The sequence below is a fragment of the Salvelinus sp. IW2-2015 genome, linkage group LG11 (assembly GCF_002910315.2).
Source record: "Salvelinus sp. IW2-2015 linkage group LG11, ASM291031v2, whole genome shotgun sequence".
Classification (NCBI taxonomy): Eukaryota; Metazoa; Chordata; class Actinopteri; order Salmoniformes; family Salmonidae; genus Salvelinus; species Salvelinus sp. IW2-2015.
Window position 1 is genome coordinate 41888454 of NC_036851.1, and position 24215 is coordinate 41912668.

Genomic DNA, 24215 nt, shown 5'->3' on the forward strand with positions numbered 1-24215 from the left:
TACATCCACAGGTACACCTCCAATTGACTCAAATGATGTCAATTAGCCTATCAGAAGATTCTAAAGCCATGACATCCTTTTCTGGAATTTTCCAAGCTGTTTAAAGGCACAGTCAACTTAGTGTATGTACACTTCTGACCCACTGGAATTGTCATACAGTGATTTGAAATAAGTGAAATAATCTGTCTAAACAATTGTTGTATAGTTTGTTAACAAGAAATTTGTGGAGTGGTTGAAAAACTAGTTTTAATGTCTCCAACCGAAGTATATGTAAACTTCCGACTTCAACTGTATATATGTATTTTATAACTATTAAGCTAACTATTTATCTAAGATTTGCCAACTAAACTCTTTCCACCTATGTTTTGCTAACTTTAGCTTGCAAAATCAATTGCCTTGGTAACAGCAGCAGAGACAATCCCCTCCTGGATTCAGATAATATTTGTTTTGTGCGTGCTGCAAACTGCGTTTTGAGCTAGTTGCTTAACTTTATGAGCTGGGTTGTCTGTCCTAGTAGTAAATGTTTGCATGCACTTGTTAGCATTTACCTATAGCCGCTATGAGAATTGTGCACTACCAGTAATACCGTATATACCCGGGATGGCACAGGCATGGTATGAAGGTATGGAAATCTGGATATCGCCTAACCCTACTACTCACTCTCTGCACAATTACTACTTTTAATAATTTACACTGAACATTTTACAAAAACACATTTACTGGAAGAACTATGCCGATGGAAAATATGGTAATAGAATTTCTGTAAACTCTCTCCATTTTTTATGTGACCATCTGCTCCAAAAGATGTCAGCAGAAAGAATGAGGTTTCAATCATGACAACTTGAGTTTGGAAGAAAAAAAAAGCTTGGTTATTGAACTACATTAAGTTAATTGTATTCACACTCTAACAGAATTGAGAAATTGGAAATTCATCATGGGTCCCTGATCTGTACTACACAGAAATGCATAATTATGGATATCAATGTCATTCTCGTCATGGTTATGTATCCTAAATAGGTACACAAKAAGGTAGAAATATACAATATGCTCCTTCGCAAATTTGGGTACTATTTTTTCTATTTTACCCCCCTTTTCGTGATATCCAATTACGATCGTCTCATCGCTGCAACTCCCCAACAGGCTCGGAGAGGCGAAGGTCGAGTCATGAGTCCTCCGAAACATGACCCGACAAACCGCGCTTCTTAACACCCACCCGCTTAACCTGGAAGCCAGCTGCACCAACGTGTCAGAGGAAACACTGTTCAACTGATGACCGGAAGTCAGCCTGCAGGCTCCCGGCCCGCCACAAGGAGTCGCTAGAGCGCGATGAGGAAAAGTAAAGCCCCCACGGCCAAACCCTGTTGTTTGGATATAAAGCACAGCACAGTAGAGCTCAGTGGAGGACAGTAGAGTACATTACAGAACAGTAGAGTATCGTTCAATACAGTAGAGTATAGTTCAGTACATTATAGTGTATTCTAATGTACTCTACTGTGTATTGTACTGAACCCAATGTACTATACCCTACTTTTGTTTACTGTACTCTACTGTGCTGTCCAAACTTGTGAAACATAGAAGTCTATGATTGGGTAAGATTTGGTTTGTTCCAGGACAAATCTTAACCAATCATGGATGTCTATGTTTGGGCCAAAGGAAGGTCAGGCCAGACGTCTGTGCTCGTTGAAATCAGGGCTGGTCCGGACAGAACAAAAAACGACATCTATGGACGTTGAAATTTAGGCCAGGGTGGACTGACAATTTCAACTGCTTATCAACGTCCATGGTTGTCAGGTGTCAGTCGGTGCTTAGTGGGTGAGGATGCTGGTTACAGTAAATGGAAAGACATGGCTCATTGGTAGGTGTCAGTAAGAGCTGGGAAAGGTGACATTAATTGGAGAGGGGGGGGGGGGGGGTATCTAGACTTTTTACACTCACTTAAAACCACCAGATGACAGGAAGAAAACCGTTATCAGCTGATCATAACAGTATGCAGGTGGAAGGGAGGACAGAGGCAGGTGACCCAACTGTGGTTTGTGACTACTATGATTTCTCATTGTAGCCAATTAAATTGCAGAAATTCAGTAACAGATTTTTGGGAAATTCTGTTACCGATTTGGAAACAGAATTTTGGGCTTTAATCAATTAATAATTCAAACAAAATGTATATCAGTAAAAACGAACTAATTGATAGGTCTACCTTTACTTGTTACTTCTGTGAACTTGTATTATCCTCCCTCATGAGGGAGAGAAATGTGAAAATATCTTAAATATTTTTGGTGACGGAATTTCAAGGCAACGTTTTCTTAAACTTACAGAAGGCAGAAAACATTATGCCAAACAAAATATTAGTGTTGGTATTAGTTGGCAGAGGTCTTAGATTTCAACATTATTGTGTTATGATGTATTTCTAAAACCTTTCAAGACTTTTCTGCTCGATTTTTTCTAAGACCCCTTTTCCATCTGTTAAATCAAAGCCTTTGCTTATTCCTCATTTTTAGGATGGAAAATGGTTGAATAATGTATACACTGAGTATACTATACATTAGGAACACTTTCCTAATATTGAGTTGCGCACCCCCCCTTACCCTCAGAAGAGCCTCAATTCGTCAGGGCATGGACTCTACAAGGTGTTGAAAACAGGGATGATGGCCCATATTGATGCCAATGCTTCCCCCAGTTATTTCAAGTTGGCTGGATGTCCTTTGGGTAGTGGACCATCCTTGATACATACGGGAAACTGTTGAGCATGAAACACACAGCAGTGTTGCAGTTTGAGACACAAACTGGTGCGTCTGGCACCTACTACCATACCCCATTCAAAGGCACATACATTTTTTGTCCCATTCCTCCTCTGAATGGCACCCATTCACAATCCATATCTCAATCGTCTCAAGGCTTAAAACTCCTTTAACCGGTCTCCTTCCCCTCATCTTCATTGGATTAAAAGTGACATCAATAAGGGATCCTGGATTCAGCTGGTCAGTCTGTGTCATGGAAAGAGCAGGTGTTCCTAATGTTTTACATACTAATGCCTTAATTTCTACAAAATATAGCCTCTTCACATGTTGGTGCTCATGGGTGCTTTAACATGGAAATGAACCTAATCCTGTGTCTAGACTCTGGGGCACTAGAAACGGTCCTAGGACTGTAAAGACAACACCCATCCCTAGTTGTTAGATAAAGATTTACTGAAGGATCTGATGTTGTTATTTGCTTCACTAGCTAGGCCTATGCCAGCATACCGTGTTATCCTACACATATTTAGGGGAAAGTGGGAGGCAAGACAGATTCTCTTGTTTCTCCAAGTAGGCAATTGTTTTCATCTTTCTACCACTTTCAATCACTATAGTACTGAAATATAGGCCACAACTGCACTGACAAAAACATCTCTGAACACGTTTGCTGCAGCATTCAGCAATGCAGTAACACTCAGAAATTGAATTCCATGTGTTACATTGGTGGAAACAGATTATCGGTCTGTCTGCCTCCCACCCCACCAATGCCCACCCCGCCCCAACCCAAAGTACTTTTTTTATTTACTGTATTGTGTCAGGACTGAGAAATTGTGAAATTTCCCAGCATACTATATCCGATAGTTTAAAACACCCACCAAACAAAACATCATACAGGCTGTCCTTTACAGAGTAGCCTAGCCTACATATTCAGTGTTCTCATGGAAATACTAAGCAAAATTAACAAAGTTATGAGAGCCACCTCTAATACATTCAGACATGGTAGAACCAAATTACTTTCCCTAAATATTGACATGAATCTCCCAACTGTTGCAAAGACGCTAGATGAGGCCCAGTTGCTCTTACACCTAGATACCACTTAGTGACGAGCAGTGACGAGCCCAGACATGACAACCTGATGTCAGGGCAGGCCTGTCGGCACGCTAGGGGAAGTCCAGGTATGACGAGTCAATGTCAGAGCGAAGTAAGCAGCTTCTGCTTTGTACTTGAATAATCAAAACATGACAAGCCGAACTTGGTGAAGAGGCGAGACCGGTGCAACCACTCACTAGGGATAGGCATGAGTAATCGAGTACTCGAACGGACGTCAAAAGTCGAGCTTTAACCAGATATCTTTTTTTATTTGGTCAAAATGTTGTCTTGAAGACAATGTTAATTTGCTTTGACTCCAGTGTTCCATTTGTACATGTGTATTTGTGGGGCACAACAAAAAAGAAACCAAGCCAACAATCAAACAGTTCTTCTCCATTAATTCCCTTTCCCCTACGTCTCACTCACACAAATTGCGTTCCGACTTCTCCCTCTACACATGCTTGCTGAGCTCCCGTTAAAGTCTACAGAAATGAACACCTATAAAAACATATCTACAGTGCCTTCAGAAAGTATTCACACACCTTGACGTTTCCACATTTTATTGTGTTGCAGCCTGAATTTAATATGGATTCAATTTTGATTTTGTGTCACTGGCCTACACACAACACCCCATAATGTCAAAGTGGAATGATTTTTCCTACATTTTTACCAATTCATTACAAGTTAAAAGCTGAAATGTCTTGTGTCAAAAAGTATTCAACCCCTTTGTTATGGCAAGCCTAAATAAGTTCRGGAGTAAAAAGTCTCATAATAAATAGCATGTGTGCAATAAGTGTTTAACGTGATTTTTGAATGACTACCTCATCTCTGTATCTCACAAATACAGATAATTGTTATGTCCCTCAGTCGAGCAGTGAATTTCAAACACAGATTCAACCACAAAGATTTCCCAATGCCTCGCAAAGGGCACCTATTGGTAGATCGATACCAACCAGGCACTACAGGCCCCCTTCCTAATTCAGTTACCGGTGAGGAAGGAAACCTCTCAGGGATTTCACCATGAGGCAAATGGTGGCTTTAAAACAGTTAAGAGTTCAATGGCTCTGATAGGAGAAAACAGAGGATGAATCAACATTGTTGTTACTCCACAATACTAACCGAAATGACAGAGTGAAAAGAAAGAAGCACGTACATAATTAAAATATTGTTTCATTAAGGCACTAAAGTCAAACTGCAAAAAATGTGGCAAAGAAATTAACTTCATGTCCTGAATACAAAGTGTTATGTTCGGGCAAATCCAACAACATATTACTGAGTACCACTCTCCATATTTTCAAGCATGGTGGTGGCTGCATGTTATGGGTACGCTTGTCATCGGCAAGAGAGTTTTTTGTTGTTGTTGATAAAAATAAACTGAATAGGGCTAAGCACAGGCTAAATCCTGGAGAAAAACCTGTTACAGTCTGCTTTCCAACAAACACTGAGACAAATTCACCTTTCAGCAGGACAATACCCTAAAACACAAGGTCAAATACACACTGGAGTTGATTACCAAAACGACATTGACTGTTTCTGAGTGGTCTAGTTACAGTTACATTTTATTTAACTAGGCAAGTCAGTTAAGGAAAAAAAAAGATTTACAATGATAGCCTACCAAAAGGCCTCCTGTGGGGACGGGGGCTGGGATTAAAAATAAATTAAAATATAGGACAACACACACATCACGACAAGAGAGACAACACTACATAAAGAGAGAACAAAGACAACATAGCAGACTTAAATCGGCTTGAAATGAGCAACAACCAATTTAAGCAACAGCAACTTAAAATCGCAAAGCAATGAGCAAACAACCAATTTGACAGAGTTTGAATAATTTTTTAAAGAATAATGTCCAAATATTGTACAATCCAGGTGTGCAAAGATCTTAGAGACATAACCAGAAAAACTCACATCTGTAAATCGCTGCCAAAAGTGATTCTAACATTCATTCAAATCAAATTTTATTTGTCACATGCGCCAAATACAACAGGTTACTTACAAGCCCTTAACCAACAATGCAGTTAAAATAAGAGTCAAGTAAAAAAAATATCCCCCCCCCCAAAAGTTACAAATAATTTCAGAACAGCAGTAAAATAACAATAGCATGGCTATATAGAGAGGGTACCGGTACAGAGTCAATGTCCGGGGGCACTGGTTAATCCAGGTAAAATGTACATGTAGGTAGAGTTATTAAAGTGACTATGCATAGATAATAAACAGAGAATAGCAGCAGCATAAAAAAAGGGGTGGGGCAATGCAAATAGCCTGGGTACCCATTTGATTAGCTGTTCAGGAGTCTTATGGCTTGGGGGTAGAAGCTGTTAAGAAGTCTTTTGGACCTAGACTTGGCACTCTAGCACCGCTTGCTGTCTATTGCTAGTCTATGACTAGGGTGGCTGGAGTCTGACAATTTGTAGGACCTTCCTCTGACACCGCCTGGTATAGAGGTCCTGGATGGCAGGAAGCTTGGCCCCAGTGATGAACTGGGCCGTATGCACTACCCTCAGTAGTGCCTTGCGGTCGGAGGCCCAGCAGTTGACATACCAGGCAGTGATGCAAGCATTTAGGATGCTCGATGGTGCAGCTGTATAACTTTTTGAGGATCTGAGGACCCATGCCAAATCTTTTCAGTCTCCTGAGGGGGAATAGGCTTTGTCGTAGCCTCTTCACCATGATAGTTTGTTGGTGATGTGGACACCAAGGAACTTGAAGCTCTCAACCTGCTCCACTACAGCCCCGTTGATAAGAATGGGGGCGTGCTCGGTCCTCTTTTTTCCTGTAGTCCACAATAATCTCCTTTGTCTTGATCACGTTGAGGGAGAGGTTGTTGTCCTGGCACCACACAGCCAGGTCTCTGACCTCCTCCCTATATACTGTCTCATCGTTGTCGGTGATCAGGCCTACCACTGCTGTGTCATCTGCAAACTTAATGATGGTGTTGGATTCGTGCCTGGCCATGCAGTCATGAGTGAACAGGGAGTACAGGAGGGGACTGAGCAAACACCCCTGAGGGGCTCCCATGTTGAGGATCAGCGTGACGGATGTGTTGTTACTTACCCTTATTGACCCAGGGGTGTGAATACTTATGTAAATGAGATTGTATTGAAAATGAAATACAGAACTTTTGCAAACATTTCTAAAAAAGTGTTTTCACTTTGTCATTATGGGGTATAGTGTGTAGATGGGTGAGATTTTTTTTAAAATCAATTCTGAATTCAGGCTGTAACAACAAAATGTGGAATAAGTCAAGGGGTATGAATACTTTCTGAAGGCACTGTAACTGATCGGATACACAAGTGACATTCTTTGCCAAATGACGACAGCTTTATCACAAATTCGAAATGGACTGGTTGATTGAAGTAGGGAAATATGTATTCCAACAAAGAGCTGCAGTTTTGGAATAATTGCGTCCGTTTACTTTCCGGTTGTAACTAGTTACCACAAGCACAAAGTCAAAATTGGCAGTGTGGTTAGTGTGTGTTAGGTTTAAAATCTGATTTTAAGATGATAAATTGTAGAAATAGGCAGGGTTTATGACTTTGTGCAAACTAGTGATGACCCTACTTTGCAAACTGCCATTTAGAATTGGTTAGCATAGGTTATAACCCCCTAAACAGACAAGTTCACACTGAAAATATACAAAAACATTACTTTGATAAAAGACAAAGAGAGTATTTTCCTCTGAATCATTAAGCCTAGTCCTACTCACTAAATGGGTGTTGTGGATGTAATTCATCCCCATGCAGTGTTCAATGTGGAATTTTTAACCCATTTAGACAATTCCAAAGAACAGGCAGAATGAACTAAATCGAACATCTGTATATCGGCTCTAATACCTCAAACATTTTTTGTTGAACTCCTTTTAATTTMTTTTTATTTTTAAATCTTAGGCACACACGTGCTGCTTGTAAAAAAAGGTTAGCGCAGAGCCCTGAGCCATAGGCTTCTTCTACAAGAAAGTGCCACTGCCGAGGTTCCACAATATAATATAACCAGTTGATATTACGATTTCAATAAATTAAATCTTAAAATGGCACTTGTTTTTTTATTGCCAGAATATACATGGGGCAATTTAGCTATTTGGATTTGTTATCTGWAATGGTTATGATAAATTAGGCATTGTTTCACACCCCCTGTATATAGCCTCGTTATTGTATTACTTTAGTTTATTTGGTAAATATTTTCTTAAGTCTTCTTGAACTGCACTGTTGGTTAAGGGCTTGTAAGTAAGCATTTCACGGTAAAGTCTACACTTGTTGCATTCGGCGCATGTGACAAATAAAGTTTGATTTGGCATATCGATAAATGTGCAGATAATTCTTTCTAATACAGGCCTTGTTCTAAATAAAAAAAGTTTTGGGAGGGTGTGTTCCTCTGCCCAGGTGTTGCTAATGCATGCCAGATCTTACAATGTCTGGATAGGTATTTTAAGTATCAGCTAACCACGTCATGTTATAGCAAACTGTCAGTCGACAATGTGGCATGCAACCATTGGTTGATGGATGAAACCTCTGAGCAGGGGAATGCAACCTGAAGCAGTCCAGAGACATGACGAGTCACGCTCCAGGTGGACACAGCTGCACACAGTTCAGTTCACTTATGAAGGCACGCCAAGCACTGCCATAGGCCTACTTCCTTCTTGACCCAAATACTAGTTTCTTCCCTTGTGCAAGCTTTTGAGAATGTTATCCATGTTCCCGGCTGAGACTGACAGTGAGCATACATGTAGCTTTGATAATAAAGGTCCAGGCTAGGCTATGTGCAGCAGGCCATATTTTATGTGTCGGACATAGGCCTATACATAGAATGTGTCTCTACTTGAAAATACATAATCTAAGTGACTGATAGTTGGTATTCAGCAGTCATAAAAGTATGCCTTATTTACTTTGAAGGACTACTAAAATAGTGTTGTCAGACAGCATAGGCAGCAGATCTAAAGAGATGAGTTGATGACTTGGAATTAAATAAAGTTATCAAATAAAACAAAAGTAATATACAAAACAAAACATTAAGAAAACCTTCCTAATATTTAGTTGCCCTCAGAACAGCCTCAATTCGTCGGGGCAAGGACTCTATAAGGTGTCAAAAGCATTCCACAAGGATGCTGGTCCATGTTGACTCCAATGCTTCCCACAGTTGTGTCAAGTTGGCTGAATGTCCTTTGGGTGGTGGACCATTCTTGATACACATGGGAAACTGTTGAGCATAAAAACCCCAGCTGCATTGCAGTTCTTGACACAAACCGGTGTGACTTACTACCATAACACGTTTAAAGGCACATGCATTTTTTGTCTTTCCCATTCACACTTTGAATGCCATACATACACAATCCATGTCTCAATTGTCTCAAGGCTTAAAAATCCTTCATTAACACGTCTCCTCCCCTTCATCTACACTGATTGAAGTGGATTTAACAAGTGACATCAATAAGGGATCATCGCTTTCACCTGGTCAGTCTATGTCATGGAAGAGCAGGTGTCCTTAATGTTTTGTACACTCAGTGTATTTTATTAAAGTGAATAAATTATGGTTAATAAGTGATAAGCATAATGGGCAGTCACTACCGTCACATGGCGCTACAGAGGGTGGTGCGGACAGCCCAGCCCACTGGGGCCGAGCTCCTTGCCATCCAGGACCTTGCACGGTCTCTATGCACACACACAGGGCTCTACACACTCACTCCAACACAAACAAACAATTATACTGACTCTACACACATACAATCTTAATTTACGCTGCTGCTACTCTGTTTATCGTACATCATGATGCCTAGTCGCCTTACCCCAATACATATCTACCTCTATCACTCCAGTATCCCTGCAAATTGTAAATATGGTATTGGAACTGACCCTGTATATAGCTTACTTTCTCGTGTTCTTATTTCTTGTGTTTTTGTTCTACCTTATGTTATTTTTAGTATTACATTGATTACTGCATCCTTGGGTTTAAAGCTTGCAAGAAAGGCATTCACTGTACTTGTGCACATGACATTAAAACTTGAAACTCATGGGACAGTGGCCTCCACCTTCATGAAATCAATGGTTTCAAAAGGTCAGCAGACAAAATGTGGAACATATTCCTTGATGACTCCTGCGTTGACAAATGTATTTTTCATGCCAATGAACTTTTATTGATTAGAATCATTGAGGGAGTTTTGTCACAGCACACCAATTATACAGTATGTGGTATGTAAACACTGAGGGTTTGCACTGAAACAAACTTTTTGAAACCAGCCTGCCTGGGACACAAGCCATGTTTATACATTACATTATAGTTATTACCAGGGTTAAGGGGGTCACCAGTTGTGACACCAGTGCACAATTAGTTAAGATTCATATTGCGGAACTACATTTAGGCTAGACTAAGTAACCTCAAGGTCCAGTCAAGCCAGAACAATTAGTATCAGAAGAGAAAATAGAGAGRGAAGCAGAGTCAAGCAGTATACTTGTTAGACAAAAATGTAAATGTGTGCTGTGATTTGAAGGCCTGTCTGTCTAAAGCGACCTAATTCCTGGGCTGTGTTCCCACTAAGCTCCCTATCCCCCCCACCTCAACCCCGGGTTACTCCCCCCCCCCCATCTCGAAACATTTAGCAACAAAGCGTTGATCAATATGTACTTTTCAGTTAGAACGCACTGGCCCTCCGATTGTAACAATGCGACATGGAAACAATGTAACGTTACGCYTTCACAACACGATCACACTCTGGAAATCTAAAATGTATGTTGTGGCACTTTTCTCCCCCTTCGCAAAATGTTTCCTCCCTGCCTCCAAGCTCATTCTGTAAATGTTCGTGTCGCTACAAACATATAATTGGGTGCGCTCCCATGATACCCATGGAACGTTATACAAAAACAACCTCTTCCCTCCGCCTTATCTCTCTCATCACCGAAACGATGTTAGCCGTGCAATACTAAACCGTGATAATGATATGGGACAATCCAAAAGTGCTTATTTGTGTGGCAAGTAGCCAGACATTATTACAACTTAATGAAACACGCTTCACCGCAACTACTGACAATTTACAGCAGAATAAAAACAAAACTCACCACGACGCCCGCTTGGTGTAATACAATCCTGAATATCTACAGTAGTGAAATTCCTTTCTTCCTTTTCACACGTTCTCAACCCCGGCCCGTCTCCACACTCCAGTATCCAAGTGTGTGTGGGGGGGCTGTGTCAGTGATAGGAACGATCTGGGACAGGCAATTTGGAGGCAAAAGATCGCACGTCTGTTTATCCTAACGAGTGACTAGAACGGTCCCAAACATTCCTCAGTGTTACCGAAGGTCTCTATAACACATTTGTATCTCTCCGTCTTCCTCGAGGCATAGGGGGACGTGAATCCCAGTTTATTCCTTGCATCCAGGGGAGTCGCCGCCTCTTCTAGTCCGCCATGTTGCGTCTGCAATAGAAGGAATGGGAAGCAGAGAATTCCCAGGCCAGGCTCCTCCCCGGTGCCACTGCGACATCTGGCGGATCATCACGAGACGGAGTAAACAGCATCCCTATCCAGAAGAGCACGAGTCAACCATCTGGTCATTTCTGTCACATACACAAAGTCGAATATTGGACGGGTTTATTAATTTCCCATAGGCTGCCGGGGAACACGATCCCATTTAGTTGGCCCTCTGTCAACATTGGCCAATGGTGGTCACCAACCCTGGTCCTGGGTTAAAGGTTGCAGGCTTTTGTTCCAGCCCACTGAGCCCAGCAGTAGCACACCTGATTCAACTGATCAAGGTATTTCTTTTTTTTTTTTACCTTTATTTAACGAGTCAAATCAGTTAAGAACAAATTCTTATTTACAACGATGGCCTACACCGGCCAAACACGGACGACGCTGGGCCAATTGCGCGCCGCCTTATGGGACTCCAAATCACCGCCAGTTGTGATACAGTATTGAGACTTGACGTTTAATTGATTAGTTGAATCAGGTCAGGTATAGTGCTAGAACAAAAGCCTGTACCCACTATAGCAGCGGTTTCCAACCAACTCCAGGCCTTGAGTACCCTTAACAGTACACATTGTTATTGCAGCCCCAGACAGGCACACCTGATTCAACTACTCATCAGGCCCTCAATGAATTGAGTCAGTTGTTTGACAAGCGCTACAACAAATGTGTGCTGTTGGGGGTACTCGAGGACCGGAGTTAGGAACCACTGGTCTAGGACTCGGGAGGACCAACCAACCATTGGTTGACCAAACGCTGCAAGAGGCTTTACCAAAGCCACTAGGGTACAAATATTTCTCTGCCAAAATTTACACGTTCTGAGATATAAAAAWGCAATGTCCCAATCAGCTTTTTCCCCCCTTCTCTAAAAAGATGTCATTTCTGGAACTCACTTCCAGATCACTTCAAACGTTTAAGATTTGTATTGATTTTACTGGTGGTTCAAAACTATTTTAAACCCAGCGTCACACTGTTGCAATTCAATATTTATGCAATACAAATTACATTACCGTCTGCAATAACATCATTCAAATACAACACATTTTATGTTAAGACCGATTTTCTATACAGCAGAGTTTCAGATATAGTAATATGTTTATTACAGTTCATGAATTAACAAGTCAATAATGCATGTAGAGAATACATTTTTAAAAAATACTGATATACTACATGGTCCAGTCATTGAAGAACAGTCAAGTAGAAAGAACACTGCTACAGAATATGGTATGTGACTTACAAGTGTTATAGTTCTATTGTCACATAGGAAAACATTCTTATTTTGGTACTGCTTATAAGACTGAATGTGCGGTCCCTATATTGYTTTCTCAATTATCAAATCAAGTTTATTTTATATAGCCCTTCGTACATCAGCTAATAWCTCGAAGTGCTGTACAGAAACCCAGCCTAAAATTATGTAGCAGTTCCTCTATTTAATTGTGCGTATTTTACATATATTTGAGTATACTCCCATGGGTGTAAGCTGTCGTTTCGCATGGTCTGGATAATTTAATTTGCAGCGTGGGTGTCAATACAGAGATTAGTTTTGACAGAAGGTAAATAAAGTATGTGTGTTTACGAGCTGCCAGTATGAGGATAGCTCAGGCGGCTAGGTTGGCAATGACAGCTCTGGTGAACTCGTCAATGGTAGCAGAGCCTCCCAGGTCTCCTGTGCACAGCTGCCACTAATAAAAGTAGTGTTACACACACACACACACACACACACACGGTCCATTCACACAGGCAAATGGCCCTCACAAATACATACAAACATGACTAGTGTGTAAGAGAGCCTTATTCACCAAACTCAAACACAATACAGGTGAATATTAGGTTATTTTGAAGCAACTTAAAAAGGAAAATTACACCAAGAATATATTTTTGTATTTCATAAATCCATTGTTGAGTCTCAAAATGCTTTGCTTGTCAGCAATCAAGTTGGATATGTAACTTTTAAAATAGGGAAATCATCCCCGTATGACTTAGAACGTTACATCTGTGCAAAACTCATCCAAGCCATACATTCTTTTTAAACATTGTCTTGCCTTGGATTTAAAATACATATTCAGTCTAACTCTTTTGAGAAACATAGGCCAACATGCATTTTTCCATATTTTATTCTTTAGTATTTGACCATGATGATATCTTTAAAAACAACAAAAGGTCTGTCAGCCATTGTAACAGTTAGGGAACAATGGCAAGTTAAGAACAAATTATTATTTACAATGACTGCCTATCTCGGCCAACGCTGGGCCAATTGTGCGCCCCCCTATGGGACTCCCAATCACAGCCGGATGTGATACAGCCTGGTGTTATCAAGTGCTAGTTCAAAGATCCAATATTATAACACCAGTACTATAGCCATAACCATTATGTACCCAGAACAGCACTTTGAAGCATTTATAATATATATATTTATAATAAATATATACACACACAAGTATGTGGACACCCCTTAAAATTAGTGGATTCGGCTATTTCAGCCCATTGCTGACAAGTTTATAAAATCAAGCACACAGCAATGCAATCTCAATAGACAAACATTGACAGTAGAATGAGCTTACTGAAGAGCTCAGTGGCTTTCAATGTGGCACCATCATAGGATGCCACCTTCCCAGCAAGTCAGTTCGTCAAATTTCTGCCCCGGGCAACTGTAAGTGCTGTTATTGTGAAGTGGAAACGTCTAAGAGGAACAACAGCTCAGCCGCAAAGTGGTAGGCCACAAAAGCTCACAGAATGGGACCGCCGAGTGCTGAAGTGTGAAAAAAATCGCCTGTCCTCAGTTGTATCACTCACTACAGAGTTCCAGACTGCCTCTGGAAGCTATGTCAGCACAAAAACTGTTAGTCGGGAGCTCCATTAAATGGGTTTCCATGGCCGAGCAGCTGCACACAGGCCTACGATCACCATGCACAATGCCAAGCGTTGGTTGGAGTGGTGTAAAGCTCGCCGCCATTGGAATCTGGAGTAGCGGAAATGCGTTCTCTGGAGTGATAAATCATGCTTCAACATCTGGCAGTCCGACAGACAAATCGGGGTTAGCGAATGTTACCTGCCCCAATGCATAGCACCAACTATAAAGTTTGGTGGAGGAGGAATATGGTCTGGGGCTGTTTTTCATGGTTCGGGCTAGACCCCTTAGTTCCAGTGAAGGGAAATCTAAACGCTACAGCATACAATTTAGACAATTCTGTGCTTCCAACTTTGTGGCAACAGTTTGGGGAAATCCCTTTCCTGTTTCAGCATGCTCGTGGCTGAATGGAAGCAAGTCTCTGCAGAAATGTTCCAACATCCAGAGTAGAGGCTGTTATACCAGCAAAGGGGGACCAACTCCACAATAATGCCCCTGATTTTGGAATGAGATGTTCGACAAGCAGGTGTCCACATATACTTTTGGTCATGTAGTGTCTTACCAAAAACCAATATATTTAAAGTCCCAATGGACTGGCTGACATGCCTGTCTAAGTCACCAGTAGCAATGCCACCACTCTGATATCATCATAACCAATATATAATGGAACAGACATATAGCACATACAGTACAAAAACAGAAAAGTCACTGGTCTGACATGATCAAATGGTTTCTCTTGTGAACTCAGGCAAAGCTGGTCATAGGCTCAGGTTACAATGGCTTGTTCGTTTGTGAAATGTAAGGATGAAAAAGCTTAGCTTTGACTGAATAGACAAACACAATGGATCCCCAAGGTCACAACTCCAGCAAAGGGCTCCCAAGATAGTGACCTCTACGATACACTGAATTTTACAGCATACACAGTGGACAGAATATTAAGACATTTTAGTTTTTAGTAACTAGTGATTATGAATTGAGTACGAGTGAATAGGATTCAGTGAAGCTAGCCAATTTCACAGTTCAGCTTGTTAGCATCCCTGCTAACGCAACAATGTGAAAACATTGATTTTCAGTGTTTACAATGTTCTCCCTTCACAGGAATGACCTCCGCATCCTGCTGATTTTACGACAGTGGCTGTGTGCGTTTGTGAGAAACAGTCCAGTTTTTTTTWTTTTTATATAGTAACTACAGCAGGTTTTCTTGACGTGACTAAGGCTGTTATTGCAAAAGGCCAGTTATCCTTTGTCCATGGACACACTGCACGTACAGTTATGAACAAGGCACTTTATAATGCCTGCCACAACTCATTGCTGTGAAATGGAAGACCCGAAGTTCACTTATGCAGTGATAAGATTTCACTTGCTGGTAAATTGTCCTCGTGGCACAACTAGCTTGATCAATACTGCTGAACAACCTGCAGCACAACCAGTGTGGACTGCAAGGCTAGATTAGCGGTGATCAATTTAATATAAAATCATATGCATGTCCACAGCACAAACAAGGAAACAGTGTAGAGAGAAGGCAGAGTAGGAGAGTAAAGGGAAAGYGAGGTGGTAGCCGACAGAACTATAGAGATGTAGTAGAGCTGATAGAAGAGTGCATCCAACAGCAGAGGAAGTACAAAAGAACCGGTTGACATGGAGTTGGAGAAAGTGTTCAGCAAGGAAAAGACTGGGAGAAAATAGAGAAGGTCACAGCAGCATAAATGGACAATTTGGTCGAAAACAATTAATTTAAAAGATTAATGCAGAAAATGAATTGCTTTGGCCAAATCGAGAAACAGAAACCCTTAGAGGATACGCAGAGCGTGTTATGAGGAATGTGAGAAGCGGAGAAGAGGAACAAGAGCTGTCAAGAGTGATGTAAGGAGAATTAGTTTAGTGGGACAGGGAGCAAAACAGTTGTGGCAAAGTTATTAGGGGATATATGGCGATATGGGGTTCAATATATCCAGATTATATTTTGTTGGCCGTTCAGTTCAGGGTAAAGGGCTGTTCAGGGGACCAGTACTTCTTTAGTACGCGGGTCGGTGGTGGAGGTTCCCCACAACGGCTTGCACAAAGTCCCCGGTCGTGCTGTAACCGCCCAGGTCTCGGGTCCGCACCTGGGACACATGTACACACACACACAGGGTGCAAGGGAATAGGAGGAGAGGGAAACGTGGAGGGTAATTCAGACTGGTGCAGGGATAGGAAACTCCAGTTCTCAGGTGCCTGATTGGTGTCACACTTTGGCCCCAGCTAAGACACCGCACTCCAGTAATCATGATCTTCAGTTTAGAATGCAATTAGTTTAAAATCACATGCGTTTGCTAGGGATGGGGGAAAGTCTGACACCTCTTTGGCCACTGAGGACTGGAGTTTCCCACCCCTGCACTAGTGAATTGACAAACACTATACTTCAAATTCAGATCACACGTCCTTCCACTTTCAATCAAGCTACCACCATTTCTCCAAATTATCAGACCATAATACCTCCACTATTTCAGTGAACAGAAATCATTCTCCCACATTCACTCTGCAAAAACATACATTCTGTGTTGACCATGCACCTGTCTAGAAACCATGGTATTACTTAGGGTTAGAGCTGCTGCCATTAGTCCTAATACGGGCTGGAGCGCAGACAAAATTAGTCCATCTTTGTTACCAGTCAGTTTCTACAGTTACAAGAACAATGTACAGCAGGACACAGAGTGGTGTACAGGATTCCACCCACGTCAACATGCACAATCAAAAGGCTCTCTCACACACCAGGATATGGGTTATTGCTTTTTAGGTGTATTTTCATTSATAAATGCAATTTGAGGGTCATTAAATTGTTTGGATCAGAGTGTTTGTTTTTACACTTTTCACCCATGAATAGTATTTTTAGATTTGACGCACAAAATTCATATACATATTGCAAAAACCCAACCGTGTGCTCTCCCATCCAACTGTAGAATTAATACATGCACACAAACCAACAGGATTTAGTAGTGTTGATACAATATCGTCACACACAATTACATTGCCCTCTTTGATGACCCTCCGGACAGRGTCTGACACCATGTTGAAGTGGTATTCCAAGCTGTAACACAAAACYGTCAGTTGAGGTTAGTGCACGCACACACGCGCGCACAAATCCCATTGGAAGCAGTGCCCACTCACTTGAGGTGATGGAGCATGTTGGCAGCGCTGAGCAGCATGGCCGTGGGGTTGGCGATGTTCCTGCCCACAGCCTGGGCAAAGTGGTGTCGCGCTCCCTGAGATGAAGAGAGTCCATTACATTTCTCAGGCCATTTTATCTATGCTTGGGTCTGTAATGTAACTAGTGTATGATTGCAGCGGACTGGTTAAGTTGGATCTCAGGCAGACTCCTGGACACTCACAGTCTCAAACACGGGGTACTCGGCACTATAGCTCTCTCCTGGGACCACTCCTGCCCCGCCGACCAGCCCAGCTGCCAGGTTGTCAATGACGTTGCCATAAAGGTTGGGCCCCACCAGCACGGCAAACTGGTATGGGTTCTGGACCAGCTAGAGAGAGAGAGAGAAGCAGTAAGTGAGTGAGTGAGTGAGTGCGCGCGCGAGAGAGAGGTGGGGCGTACCTGCACGCAACAGTTGTCTATAATAATGTTGTCGTATTTGATCTTGGGATACAGCTCTGCCACCTCAGCACAGCACTGTAGGAACAGGCCATCTGCAAGCTTCCTGTAGAAAGGCAGAAGGAGACAAAATCCTTGGCTGTAGTTGGATAGATGTGTAGAAGCCTTTAAAAAAAAGGTTGTTTCTGGCACCAAGACTCACATGATGTTGGCCTTGTGGACTGCCGTGACCCTCCTTGGTGGCGCAGTCGAAGGCAAACTTGGCGATGCGCCGAGACTTCTCCCTGGTGATAATCTTCAGACATCCGATCACTCCAGGCACTCTGAGAGACAGAAAGCAGAGTTCAGATCAAGACAAACTTCCATCAGACCGTGGTTTGACCATGGTGTTAGAGTGCTTACATATGTGGTCATATGTGGTCGTGTTCTTTACAGTGTGCAATGCCTCATGCATGATTTCAATGTGTATTAGTCACACAACAAACTAATCAAAAACATGGTAAGATTTCCATCAGGACCGGGTCAATCGACTTTAGCTAGCCAGACCCCCCCCAGGGTGAGTGGAGATTTCCCTCGAAGTGCTGACCAATTAGTTGTTTTTGAAGTTAGTTTGGTTTCGGTTAAATATATATATATTTTTAAATCACTATGCATTATGTGGGTTGAATGCTGTAACACAGATTAAAACATTTAATAAAAGTCCAATGACGGTAGTGACTGCCCATTACTGCTTATCATTTATTCACATTACWTTAATAAAATATCAGTTGTGTCTATTACATGTTTTATTTGATGACTTACTTCATTCCATGTCATCATCTCCCCTCTATAGAGCTGCTGCCTATGCTGTCTGACAAAATCACTATTTTAGTAGTTCTTCAAAGTAAATAAGGCATACTTTTATGACTGCTGAATACCAACTATCAAATCACTTAGATCATGTATTTTCAGGTAGATACCTCTAAGCAACTGCTCTCTATCCATCTCAATCGTGCATTCTTCTGTCTCCTCTCTGCGTCTGTCCCACACTAACGTAACATAGCAGGCGTAAAAGAAACAGACCGGACAAGTAGGAGCGCAATGGATTATGGTCATTGTAGTTAATGACCACGTTTTCTGTCAAATATTGGCCTGTTGGAAACTACAACTCTGTTTTACGCTTGATCTGATTTACCTCTAGAGAAACTGTGCAATGTGCACATTGAGCTCACATTTTTTTTTTTGGGGGGGGGGGTGTTAAATAATTTAGTCCATTAGTTGTTTAAAAAACAAAAAATAACAGAAATTTCAGTTAATCGCTCAGCACTACCAATYAAATGTTCTAAATTTGGAAGAAAAAAAGATCCACCTAACTGGCACCCTAGGTGAGCTAAAATAAAAACACACCCATTGTTTGGTTGCTTGGCAATATGTGATGTACCTCGTACTCCAGAGAGCTGTACTCTCCCTCGGTCTGCTCTCGGATAATGACCAGGTCGTTGTGGCGGGTGCTATAGCCAGGCAGGCTGTTCACATGAACCACGTTGGCAAACCGGTCCAGTCTACGCCTGAGGAGAGCTTCATTAATGAGATCAGCCAACCAGCCAGCCACACGCACACACTAGAACAGCCATACAACATGTGAACCGTGGCCCGGAACCCGAACGGGGTCAATACCAAGAAAAAAATCTAAGGGTATTCAAGTCAGGCTTCAAATGAATATGGTTGAAAGTTGTAATATAATGCACAAGCTGCAATTTCACAATTTGTTAGTGCATGGGCAGTTTTCCTCTTATGTCATTAACGGAGACCTGGCCGGGTGGTGCCAGAATAACAACCTGTCCCTCAACGTAACCAAGACTAAGGAGATGATTGTGGACTACAGGAAAAGGAGGACCGAGGACCCCATTCTCATCGACGGGGCTGTAGTGGAGCAGGTTGAGAGCTTCAAGATCCTTGGTGTCCACATCACCAACAAACTAGAATGGTCCAAACTAGAGGTCGACCGATTATGATTTTTCAACACCGATACCGATTATTGGAGGACCAAAAAAGCCGATACCGATTAATCAGACGATTTGTATTTTATTTGTAATAATGACAATTACAACAATAATGAATGAACACTTATTTTAACTTAATATAATACATCAATAAAATCAATTTAGTCTCAAATAAATAATGAAACATGTTCAATTTGGTTTAAATAATGCAAAAACAAAGTGTTGGAGAAGAAAGTAAAWAAGTGCAACATGGGCTATGTAAGAAAGCTAACATTTAAGTTCCTTGCTCAGAACATGAGAACATATGAAAGCTGGTGGTTCCTTTTAACATGAGTCTTCAATATTCCCCAGGTAAGAAGTTTTAGGTTGTAGTTATTATGAATTATAGGACTATTTCCCTCTATACAATTTATATTTCATTAACCTTTGACTATTGGATGTTCTTATAGGCACTTTAGTATTGCCAGTGTAACAGTATAGCTTCCGTCCCTCTCCTCGCTCCTCCCTGGGCTCGAACCAGGAAACAACGACAACAGCCACCATCGAAGCAGCGTTACCAATGCAGAGCAAGGGAAACAACCACAGGGCTCAGAGCGAGTGACGTTTGAAACACTATTAGCGCGCGCTAACTAGCTAGCCATTTCACTTCGGTTACACCAGCCTCATCTRGGGAGTTGATAGGCTTGAAGTCATAAACAGCGCAATGCTTGACGCACAACGAAGAGCTGCTGGCAAAACACACGAAAGTGCTGTTTGAATGAATGTTTACGCGCCTGCTTCTGCCTACCACCGCTCAGTCAGATACTTAGATACTTGTATGCTCAGTCAGATTATATGCAACGCAGGACACGCTAGATAATATCTAGTAATATCATCAKCCATGTGTACACTGCTGCTACTTTTACACTGCTGCTACTCTCTGTTTAACATATATGCATAGTCACTTTAACTATACATTCATGTACATACTACCTCAATTGGCCCGACCAACCAGTGCTCCCGCACATTGGCTAACCGGGCTATCTGCATTGTGTCCAGCCACCCACCTCCCGCCAACCCCTCTTTTACACTACTGCTATTCTCTGTTCATCATATATTCATAGTAACTTTAACCATATCTACATGTACATACTACCTCAATCAGCCTGACTAACCGGTGTCTGRATGTAGCCTCGCTACTTTTATAGCCTCACTACTGTTTTTCACTGTTTTTATTTCTTTACTTACCTATTGTTCACCTAACACCTTTTTTGCACTATTGATTAGAGCCTGTAAGTAAGCKTTTCACTGTTGTATTCGGCGCACGTGACAAATAAACTTTGATTTGAACTGACAGACCTTAGAGAGCTATATCCTGTCAGAAATTCCCAGTTGATAAACTAATCCCATGTTACCTAGGTAGGCAAGATGGCCTATCTAAATCTTGTAGTTATCATGCCCAGATTATGTGCCAGCCAGCCATCTCAAAGCCAGCCAGCTCCCCTTTAAACTACATGGGGTTGTTAATCTTTCCTACACATGGACAGAGAAAATAAAACCCAGTCAGAACACACTGATCTGATAAAAGCATTCAAGTGGGAGCAAATCTCCTGCATAGGAAATGAGAGGAGACAAGTCGGTTACCTTTCATGGCCACCCTGTTGGTCTTCATGGAGGCTAACACCTGCTCCAGCTTCTCGTTGCTGTCCATGTGCTGCACCCCACTCAGGTGAAACTCCACTGGGACGTCAGCCACCTGGAGGGGGATGGAAAGGGAGGTTTAAGGCTAGAAACAAGGAGATAAGACAAAGGGATGAGAAACAGGATGGACATATTGAAGATTAATGAATAAAGGAGTGAGCGAATGGGCTACAATAACTTAAAAATTWGTCTTGTATATTCAGTTATCAATGAACACCGAAAATATTGGATTGAGCTCAGAGAACGCTTGAAGCATGGTGCAGGCAATATCAAGACAGTGGGCTCCATTCCCACATGGGCAACATACTGTGTGTGTTTACTATGTGCGGAAAAGTGACAATCCGGTCTCGAGTGTTTAGGTGGGGGGCACCAAGAGAGGTTCATGAGCTTGGGGGTAATGTGCGGTGAAAGCATAAGTAATAGGATACTTGGAGTGGAATGTGCCAAGGAGATGAGTTAGTTAGCTAAATGTCAACCGAGGGACCAGACATCCACACCAATGCACTCTTAAGGCGCTTTCACATATCTCTGTGTGATCCGGATCCTGGCACCTTAATACATGCTATAAAGCATGTGTGAAACACAAACAAACCTTGGCTGAAACAAATACTTGACCTGCGTGAGTAGCAGGTTCAAGGTCCAGGACCAGAGTACCAGGTATTGTGACACAGCAGCGCAAGTCACTTGGAACTTTTTGCCCATTGTAAACAAGCTAGCTTGCTAACGCCATGTAGAATATACATTGTCACTAATGCTGCAGGAAACCAAATTTCATATTTGAAAACACCCTTAGACACATCACCTCTCCTGGTCAGACTTAAGGGGAGCCGCCATGATGTACATACCTTGAAAACCTCCTTGACAGCAGTCATCAGCTCAGGTCCCACTCCATTTCCGGGCACCATGGTGACCTTGAAGGTGGCATCGGCGCAGGCCGGCGGCGCCTCGGGCACACCCAGACAGGCGGTCATACTGTGGGGTCGGGCAGCCAGCTGCTGCCACCACGGGACAGTGCCAGTCAGGCCCTAGAACAGGACACAATAGTAAATTAGGCCTACCATAGAAAGTATGCATTATCTGAATGTCTCATCTGATGGCAACACAGTGTCAATACAACTTCAAGACAATGGGGGTTGCTTAGACCAGAAGCATGGTTCCCCCACCAATTACACTAGAAAACTGGACCGTGTTCAGGCATGAAGAACATTCTGAATAAGTGTCATGTACCTTGATGATAGGATAAGGGGGACATAATTCAGAACGTTTTACACTATGAAGCGACAGGCTATAATAATCTATTTGAGCTACCTTTACGCCGGTCTCTCGTATCAGAAGACAGCCCAATTGGTTTATCAGGCTGCAAAAATTAGGTTTAGGCTCGCTGACGCTGTGTGGTCTGAAGCTGATAACACACCATCACAGATAACGTTAGTGTCACAGATTTGTATTGTTCTATCAGTAGCTACTAGCTAGCCAAGTTAGCTAACGCCAGCTATCATCATCCTCCTATCCCTATCGCATTGGTGATTAAATTAATTTATATCAAGCAGTTTCTAATAAAACGGCTGTCCCCAATAGCAACAACGAAGGGTTTTACACGAAACACTTTGTCCACAATTTGATGGCTGTAAACATTATCTACCGACTAACCTTGGTCAAAGTTACAAGGCTCTCTCTTAAGGCAGCAGCCATCGTGATGACCAAACCAACGAGAATGTGAAGGAAATTAACTTTGTCTTTACAGGCTAGAAACGTTGATTATTCTTTGGTGGAATAGTTGGACTGAGCAACCATATGAGCGAGACACAGATGCCACCTAGTGGATTGGAGTTGCAGTTCGTCCTAATATTTTCAACTTCAGCAGAGTAGACAGTTCAGCCAAATTAGTAGGGCCAAGGAGACCTCTTTAGAAGGGGCAAATATTTGTCCTTTTTCACAGAAATTTGAGACCAAGATGGATGTGGTTACAGAAACCCTGCCACTAATCCTGGAGGGTTGCAATAATGCATGATGTAGTACCAGTTTAAGATTTTGAGACGGGAGGCGTGATTTGAACCTGGCACGCTAGGGTCCAACAGAGCCTGACTTATTGCACTGCTCCAAGAAAGCTAACTCCCTTGGGGAGCAGTATTCTGTTTTTATCGGTCTGAAGGTAAAGAAAGTCACGCTGCATGCTTAGCAAGAACCACTTCTCCCGGATCCAGCTCATACCTGGCTCGAACTTCCGAAATCTGCCTGGCAAACACATGGGACCGCCCTCCTAAAGCATTACAACATATTGCGCCACCGAACAAAGCCTTCTTCAAAGGTGCAAGGGGCGACATTTCAGGCTGAGGGATGAGTTTAAAAAATCTCCATCGGCTACATTCACCCCCCAAACTCGCGGTTGATCTGAGCGCAACTGTAGATCCGGGTCACAGAACAATTGCCAAGGACATCACGCTGCTTGCTTAGCGAGTACCACTTCCCCCAAATCCGGCTCATCATACCTGGCTCGAACTCGGGACATCTGCCTTGCAAACACACGTGACCGCTCTGCACTCCAGCACTTTGGATATGAAATGATACAATGACGTGCTATAAATTCTCAGACAACACAAAGATTCCTTGATGCCCTTCCAGACTCCCTCTGCCTACCCAAGGACYTCAGAGGACAAAAATCAGTTAACCTGTCTAGGACAGGGGTTCCGCCCCACATTCCACTGAAAAGGCAGCGCGGGAAATTCAAAAATAAAATAAGTCCAATACAGCAAATGAAAGATAATGTCCGATTTTTAAAAATGTTTTACAGCGAAAACACTACATATATTTATGTTAGCTCACCACCAAATCCAAAAAAGCACAG

At 42.2% G+C, this 24215-nt stretch overlaps 1 protein-coding gene and 1 pseudogene across 4 annotated transcripts in view; both read right to left on the reverse strand.

Moving 5' to 3' along the window:
- The window catches only part of LOC111970430 (receptor-type tyrosine-protein phosphatase alpha), a 57642-nt gene extending 46397 nt beyond the window's left edge, over window positions 1-11245 (reverse strand). For all 4 annotated transcript variants that reach the window (XM_070445765.1, XM_023997155.2, XM_023997154.2 and 1 more), the window contains exon 1: window positions 10874-11245. The gene's annotated coding sequence lies outside the window, so the exon portion shown is untranslated. The remainder of the gene's footprint in view (window positions 1-10873) is intronic.
- Window positions 11246-12353: 1108 nt separating this feature from the next.
- Window positions 12354-23121, reverse strand: LOC111970432 (isocitrate dehydrogenase [NAD] subunit beta, mitochondrial-like; annotated as a pseudogene).
- Between the last annotated feature and the right edge of the window lie 1094 nt (window positions 23122-24215).